The following is a 9,323-nucleotide window of genomic DNA, read 5'->3' as shown; positions in this document are numbered from 1 at the left end:
CGATCATCCTAGCTAAAAGTGGTGAAAAGACTTAAACAAGCACGTCACAACAGAAAATACATAAATGGCCAATAAACATCAGAAAATGTGCTCAACGTTTTTAATCACCAGGGGGGAGGAGGGGAGACTTAAAAGCTCAAAGTGACACAACTACTTAATAAATTACATAAGATAAGAAAGAAAAAAATGTCAAGTATTGGTAGTTATATGGAGCAACTCTAACTCTCATATGTTATTTTTGGGAGTAAATTTGCATAAGCATTTGGGTAAACTTTTTAGCAGACTTTACTAAAACTGAATATGCTAAATTCTTGACCCATCAATTGTGCTCCTCACTATATACCAAATAGAAATATGTCCTAAAGTTCACCAAATACAGGTATAAGACTGTTACAGAACTATTAAAAGTAGCCAAATATTGGAAATGACACAAATATTCCTTAATAATGGAATGGATAATTATGCTGTAGCATATTTATTCAATGAATGAATAAACTATACAGCAGTGAGAGTGAACATACTATACTTCTGCGCAGTAACTTGGTTGAGTTTTACAAACAAAATGTTGAACAAACTAAGACAGTTACAAAAAAGCAATGCTGTTCTATTTCTTTACCTGGTTCCTGTTTACATGAATGTGTTTACAAGAGCAAAGTCACCAAATTCTATAGTTCTGATTTGTTCAGTTTCCTATATGTATGTGTTACTTGAATAAAAATTTTAACTAAAACAATTCTTATTGGCAGGGCTACAGATGTAAATCCCCAGGATTGCTTATATAAACTCTTATTTTAAAAGTTTCGAAATACAGTTTTTAAAATATTTAAGTCAATCGAAGATACATTTTGCTTGGTATTTTAGTTTAAAAATGAGTGAGTGGTCATATCTGTCCAAGATAATCATAAAAGGGGGGCACAGGGATAATTTAAGGTATATTTGAAGAGTAGTGAGTAGACTGGTGTGATTAACTCGTAAGTTTCAGAAAGAAATAATGCAAGTGACGAAGTGGTAAAAATGGAAAAATAATTTGATTTCAATTGATGAAAATAGAAAGGTAATTTAGATTCAAGTAACTGAGACCCTTGAATGTTATGCTAATAATTTGAACTGTATTTTGTAGATAATGAGGCATTAAAGGATTTCGAAAAAGAAAATGACAGAATTCTACCTTTTCTGAAAATAACTCAGCAGTATGAAGAACAAATTTAAAAGATTAGAATCCGGAGACCTGGAGATTAGTTGGTTAGGTAATGCAACAGATAAAACAAGAAATGAAAACTTGAACCAAGACATTAACAAGAGGAAACTAGAAGAGAAAGAGAATTTTTCAAGATGTAGTAGTGAGAGAATTGTCAGAATTTAGCAGGTGGTTAGATATGGGGAATAGGAAAGAAAATACATAAAGAAAAATCTACTTTAATATTTCTAACCTGTAAGAAAAGCTAGTAAAGAATTTCATTCACAGAAATAATAAATAGAAAAGGAGAACTGTTAGAAACTAATAAATGTATCTTAGATTATTGGAGTTTGGTATAATGCCAGTATCAACTGGCAATGAAGAGTTAGAGTTTAGAAGTCAGGTTTGGATGAAGATGTATATTTGGTCGTTTTGGCACAAAGGTCATGTTTGAAAGCATTGAAATACTTCCTAGAATCTAACTGCCAGATTGAATCTTTATCACCAGTCTCTCATTATGTTGATTTGTAACATTGTTTTAGCACGTTTCAAGTGTGTGTTTCTGAATTCTTTATACTGAAAGTGATATTTCATAGTTATTTGTATATTCTCCCTCAGGACCAACTTGGCATTTGGCCCAGAGTGATCATTTATTACTAATTTTTTGGTGATTTGACCTTTTGAATACCTGATAGTCTCATACTTCTCTATTTATTACAAATTTTATAAATTTTAAATAGTAATGGTATAAAATATATCACACAACTCCTCACTTATATATGTATATATAACAGAATGATCTACATTTTATAATTTATTTTATATTAGCAAATATGTTTCAACAATAGCTTTGAAAAAATTATTAGATCCTATAGTCAAATAAAATGTGGTTCCCATCAATACTAGGGATACTGAGTTAATTTATGTCTTCATTATTTCGCACATAGATTATGCTTTAGCCTCCAACTATGTCTTCCTTTCTCCAATCTGATTCTTCATTTCCTTTTTCATTCTGCAACCAATATATATATGTATATGTATGTGTACATATGTGTATGTATGTATGTATGTATGTATATATGTATGTATGTATGTATTCTAAGAGATTTATTATAAGGAACACAATTAGGATGGCTGAGAAGTCTCATAACTGCCTTCTGTGAGCTGTATACCCAGGAAAGCTTATGGTATAATTCGGTCTGAGTCTAAATGTCTGAAAACCAGGAGGGCAGGAGACCGATATTTCAGCTCAAGCAATCAGGCAGAAAGGGACAAATTCTTCCTTCCTCCATCTTTTTTCTATTATGGCATTCAAGGGATTGTGTGATGCCCACCCATATTGGGGAGGGGAAACGGCTTTGCTGAGTCCAATTCAATTAGCACCCAATTCACTGAGTTCTAATTTCACTCAGAAACACCCTCACAGACACACTCAGAAATAATGTTTAACCAAATATCTGGGCACCTTGTGGTTCAGTCAAGTAGACATATAAAATTAACCACCAAAGTGGCTGTGTGCCAAGAGGTCATTACCAGGGATATTGTTTTATTATTTGTAAATTCTCTTTTCCCGTGATGTCAGATAATGTGCTAAGCTGTGTAAGTGGTTTTTCTCTGAATAGAAACCTACACTTTAAAATTAAACATTTCATGTGACCTTTACCATTTTTATGGAAATCTTTCCAAAATGGATTATGCATGTCTTTGTCTTTTAAATAATGTTTACTAAATATAAATTTCACTTCTATGTAATGATTCAGGACCTTTATTATCAATAGCAGTTGGCACTAATTAACTTCAAAATTGTCAATACCTCTTTCTATCACCCTTACCAGTAGTAATACTTTGGCCCGCACAAATATCATGTATCATCTGACTTGCCTTAATTCCCGTTATCTGATTTCTCAACTGTTTGCCATGTTCACTGCTGTTTGTTGTCACAAAAACCAGAATGATCCTCTCAGAGTTTAAGTCAAATCATGTCGCTCCTCAGCTCAAAACACTCCAATAGGTCCAATTGATTCTTATAATGACCTACAAAGCCTTACATGACTTGATTCTTCATTAAGACTCTGAACTCACTTCTTACTACTCTATTTGAAGACATGAGTCATATGCCCACTTTAAGGCCTTTGCACTACCTGTGTCTACTTACAATTTCTTCTGACCTTAATAATACTTTAGCCTATCTCCTAACCTTTAACACACAGATAACTATACACACATATTTTCATATATACAGAAAGACCTCAAATTTGCTGCTTCTAATGAACTACAAACTCAAATAGCAGCTAAAAAAATCTCATCGAAATGATGTATAAAATTAGCATACATAGGTTCTAAATGGCAGCCTAAAGGACTTTTCATTAAGAAAATTTGATAATTTTTTTGCGCATGATTGATGAAATAAGTTTATTGCTTTCATGTTTTTAAATTTTCTAAATATCTGACATTACTGGAAAAGTAAAGGTATTATCTTCTATGCATATAAGTGGCACTAATAAAAACTGTTAATACAGCAGGTAAGAAGGGGAAAAGTTCATGTGTTGTTGATTTAATTTTCTAGTTACACTGTTTCCATTTTTATTTAAAAAGAAATAAGCTTGACGAACCAATAAAGAATGCATTTGAATTGCAACCCAAAGCATTTTATGATTATCAATGATTTAAAAAAATAAAATTGAGAAAATAACAAAGGAAACACAATGGAAAATATTTATCTTTGCCTAAAGTTTCAAAATCAATCCCATTTAGAAAGATCAAAACTGAATTTTAAGACATAGTGACATTTAAGACATAAAGAACCAGGAAAAGATGGCCCTTTTCATAATGAACACTTTTATTCCCATATTACAATGTTAAATTTCAAAATTCAATTAGTTATCTTCTCTTCATTGGAACTCTAATGAAGTGTTAACAATGCCAAATGAGTACCATGATAATTTGTTGCATGGTTTAATGTAAGCAACATTTTATTATTCTAATTTATAATAATAATGATGATTCATTATATTTATCTACCTCCAACATCCAGGAAAAAATTCTTAACATAAGTGATATATGTATTTAGAAAGTTTTTCACTAACTATAGAATTAAAGACATGATAGCTGAACATTCTACTGATTGAATAAAGAATGACAATACTGTGTGTTCATTGCTTGAATGGTCAATTTAATTATCCACATTTACTGCATAGGAAAACCCAGATGATAGTGGATGAGCCAAACAAACATTGAATTATATTGGATTCAAAGAGAAAGATAAAGTCTAAGAGGACAAGACTGACTTGTGGGAAATTTTCATGTATAATGTTTGGTACTGAACGACCCAATGAGAAATATATTTCACGAGTAAAAATCAGGTTTCTACCAGAGCCATATGATATCAATCCATTGAGATATTGCATAAGAACCTCATTTATATATCATTTTCTCTTGACAGCAATGTATGTAACATGAAATGAAATTCATCTTCAGCTCATCTGAAGAGATTGAATAACTGAAGGACTGAGAAAATCTAATTTTGTCTGAGTACACATATACTGGGACAGAATTCATACCTGGAGTTAGATTGCCATAGAGATTATAGCATGAGTCAAGTCCAAAATACAAAATTAAATGTTATTTATACTTTCATACTAAAGCATGAGTATTAATAAATAAGTAGAGTCAAATTTTTCCCCTATGGAAAAGACGATAGGAAAATCCAAAATAGAAATGATTATACAACCTCCAATTATTTCTCTTCCTTCTTCCTATCAATCAATGTGACATTGAAATAATGTAAACACTGTGGAATTCTCATCAGAATGATCCCAAATTAAGAACGTGGACAGAAGCCCCTATCTGTGCTGGGTAGACCTTTAAGAATAAGACTTTATAACAGGTGTGAGGTGGTAACTCATTGTGGTTTTGATTTGCATTTCCCTTATAGCTAGTGATTAATCATCTTTTCATCGGGGAGAGAGAGAGAAGGAAGTAGATAGGTGTAAAAGGGGTCAAACATTTGGTGACAGAAGGAAATTTAACTTCGAGAGGTGAACACAATGCAATATATATATATATATGATGTATTTTTGAATTGATCTGAAATGCAAGTTTCAAATATAAACATAGTTATTGCCTTTGTGATATTAGATCAGTACCTGTACCACAAAATGCTAATGATAGAGATATAGAAATCTGTGTCACAAAATCCAACATGCCTTTCAGATTCTATCATGGTCTATTTTTATCAGCTTAAAATCATTACCAAACCAAAGTTAAATTCTGTAAAAACTCTCGTGACATCAAGATCTACCAAAGTCTGAGTTGTACATGTGATTTATGTGACTTAAATTAAGCCTAACTGCAAAAGTCATGGACAAAGAGGTGGCCAGAGCTTTTTGTGGAAGAGCAAAATGTCGATGCTTCACAAAACAGAATTCTGCTATGCAAGAGGAGTGTATGGCTTTAATAACTTCAAAACACTTCCAACAAATTGAAATGGCAAAGTATTATAAGTAAATGTATTAAAAATAAGCTTTAAATAGTTTACTATTACAATAAAGTCAGAAGGAAATACAGAAATGATATTTTACTAGTTCTGACTATATGACTAGTTTTCTGTGCTCAACCTTTTTTTTGCAAACAACGATGGAAACATATAGCAATTTACAATGGTTAATTTATTACTGCCACCTATGTGTTTCTATTCATCAACGTGTAACATATACTTTTAAACAAATGGAAAACAACTAATTTTTTTCTTTCTTGCATCATACAAGAAGTATTCAGTGCTATATAAGTAGCCTTTTGTTTTAACTCAATATTATACCATGTGCTTTGGATATACAAAAAGGTAGTAAATTCAGTATGTACCATTAGAGAGCATATTTATAGGCAAACTTGATGTGATAAATCATTTTAACACTTAAAAATAAATTCTCTTGAGCTATTTTATGTCTTTGACTTGTATCTAATAAAATAATAACCATGTCTTTTAATTTATAACCATACAAAGCATAAAGTATTCTGTTAGGAAATTGTTTGATTTTGACTTAACAGGAAGAATTTCTTTTTGTTATCAATTCCTGGGTCACTGTAAATGATGCCTGCACAATTATTCAATCAATCAAAAAACATGTAGCTAAATCAGTTCATGATACAATTAAATATCGGCCCAAAATTTTGTAACAAGCGTTTTTTTTTTTGGTCTAGTAATTTATTACAATATATATATGGATTTGATCAAAATAAATTTAAATTTTGATTATTGGTTTAGAAGGTAAAAGTTATATTTTAAAACATACCTATTAAAATAACATTAATCCAGTCATAGAGATGATATAATTATAGTCATTTATTGAATCAACAAATGTTTATTGAGTCAAATTTTATTCCACTCTTATGCTCGACACTGAGCTGAGATTGGGAAGCCAGCCATCATTAAGAACCATAAGATTTCTTCTCTCTTAGAGCTTACTTTCAGATTTTGTTCTTGGTAACTCCTTTTGCCTCTGGGTCAATTCCAAATGACAATTTTCTCATGTATTTGCTCTCTTGAGAGTAAGGAGGGTGAGAGCAAAAATCTCCATTATTGTACTGATGTGAAGCCATTATGACGATGGCACACAAAATCAGACTTTTGTTCAAAACTTGACAGGAAAGTGGAAGTTTTACATTTGAGAGATATATATTCCACAAGAATCAGAAGTTAGGGACTATATAGAAAACATATTATTGTGCAGTAATTCAATGACTTAATTTGATTTGTTTTAAAATATTAGCATATTAGTTATATGGTATTACTTTCTACAAATCTGAATTGCATATTTTTAATTATCTTCATACCAAAAATTTTGGCTTCTGCAAAAAATATTCTGCAAAATATTTTATGTATTTAATATGATGTTACAATTAATACATATCTAAAAAAACACATTTTCTTACACTTATGAGATGTTAAGAGCTCAAAGTAATTAGCATAATATAAATGTAAGATATATTAAAGAGTATAGACTGAGTATAAGTGTGTGGATTTTACAATTAAATAAATTTAGGTTTAAGTCAGTTGTCCATTAAGGACAACTGTATAAATTAGACCAGTGTCTTAGATAGTAGTTACTTCACAGATGTGGAGGAATACTAATAAGAGTGCCATGTTACCAATAAGCTTCAAAAATCTTTACTTACGTACACACATAAGCACACACAAATTTCAATACTTTGAAATCGATTAAAGCTTGCACGACAGAGAAGAATTTAAACAAAAAGAATTCTGAATAAAATTACTTGTCTTTGAGGCAAGGGAGGCCTCATTTTTCAACATGATATTCTTTTCTCAATACAGATATGTATTGAAAAATCAAAAGGCATAAGCAATTACAGAAGGGTATAACATTGATGTAATAATAAAGTAATATCCTGTTGCATTTTTATGATTATAATAAAATAGTTTAGTAGAGAGGTAAAGGACATGTGGATAAACTATTCTGATATGAATATTACTACAGCTCTTTTTAAAATTATATTTTTCCATCATCTAGTTGTAAGTCACTATTTACTGATAAAGGTTAGTGAGAACTTAGGTGAAGTGCTTATTTGTGGCTTTAAAAACCTAATAGAAATTTACCAGATCAAATGATAGCACACAGTTCTTTTTAAATAGTATGCAATTTTTGGTTTATATAACAATTATAAATCTTCCCACGATCTTTGTTATTCAGTGATAAAAATTCTATTATCAAATGTAAAATATGAAAGCATTTTTCTCTTAATATTTCTGAAAAGCAGCAATAGTATGTAGGTTAAAAACTCATTGAACTTTGATAACATAGCATTTAAAGACTGTTCAGAAATTTTCATTTATAATAGTATATACCAGAGATATCATATATCATGTACAGCAAAATTAACACTGTGAGAAGGAAGCCAGGGTCACAGAACTCTGTGTATATGTGCGTGTTTTTTTTTTTAATCTTGAAATGACTCAAAAATCCATATATTTTTAATGCTACTCAAAACCTCAGCGTTTACTACTAGATTATAAGATTTCTCAGTTTCTCAATCTCTCACTCATATTCACACACACACACACACCCCCCAATATATATTTATGTGCGTACACATATGTTACAAGATATCCTCATTATTCATGATAGGTAATAATCTTACATTCATGCAGTGAGTAAGCTTTAAATAACTAAAGCTTATCTATTAAAAAGAGAGTCATTGCAATTGTACTCGATAACATCAAAAATACAAATATCACTTTTTAGCATCACTAACTCATGATTATGTAATTTGCCTGCTGTGCACTAGACACTGTCATGAATACTGAGGATACTCTGTTCAATGAAAAGACAAGGTCCATGTCCTCATAAAACAACTGAGATTTAGTCTATTAACAAATTTCAAATATACAATACATTATTATTAACTGTAGTTACTATGCTGTACATTTGGTCTCCAAAACTTATTCATCTTTTAACTGATAGTTTGTACTCTTTGACAAACATCTTTTCTTCCATAACCCACCCATGGTAACCACTACTATACATTCTTTTTTTTTTTTTTTTTTTCAGATTTCACAAGTAAGTGAGATCATGCAGTATTCGTATTTCTGTGACTGGCTTATTTCACTTAGTGCAATATCTTCCAGATTCACCCATGTTGTTGCAAATAGAATTGTCTTCTCTTTTAAGGTGAAATATCCTATTTTGTATATTTATGATATTTTCTTTATATATTCATCTGGCAACATTTAGGTTTTTTCCATATCTTGGCTACTCTGAATAATGCTGCAGTGAATATTGGAGTGCAAATATCTCTTCAAGATAGTGATCTTATTTCTTTTGTACATGATATTGTTTTAATCTTGATCTTAAATTTCTTTTTTTTTTTTACTGTTTTACTACTACACAACAGAGTGATAGTTTTGAATAATGAGAGTGATTTTTATTAATTTACCAAACAAATTGTAGCTTAATGATTTCAATTGCCTAGAAGCATAAGTTAACCAATATATTTATGTTATATAACTTATATGCTATAGGACAGTATAGTCATATACCTTTATACTTATATATAAATATATCCCTATACAATTTACACAAGCACAATGAAAAAGAAGAAAAGAAATTCAGCAGTATGAGAGTTCAATTAT

Source organism: Pteropus vampyrus, unplaced genomic scaffold (genome assembly GCF_000151845.1).
Source record: "Pteropus vampyrus isolate Shadow unplaced genomic scaffold, Pvam_2.0 Scaffold21, whole genome shotgun sequence".
In the NCBI taxonomy this organism is placed as follows: domain Eukaryota; kingdom Metazoa; phylum Chordata; class Mammalia; order Chiroptera; family Pteropodidae; genus Pteropus; species Pteropus vampyrus.
The sequence above is the reverse complement of the archived record's forward strand: the minus strand, read 5'-3'. Positions refer to the sequence as shown.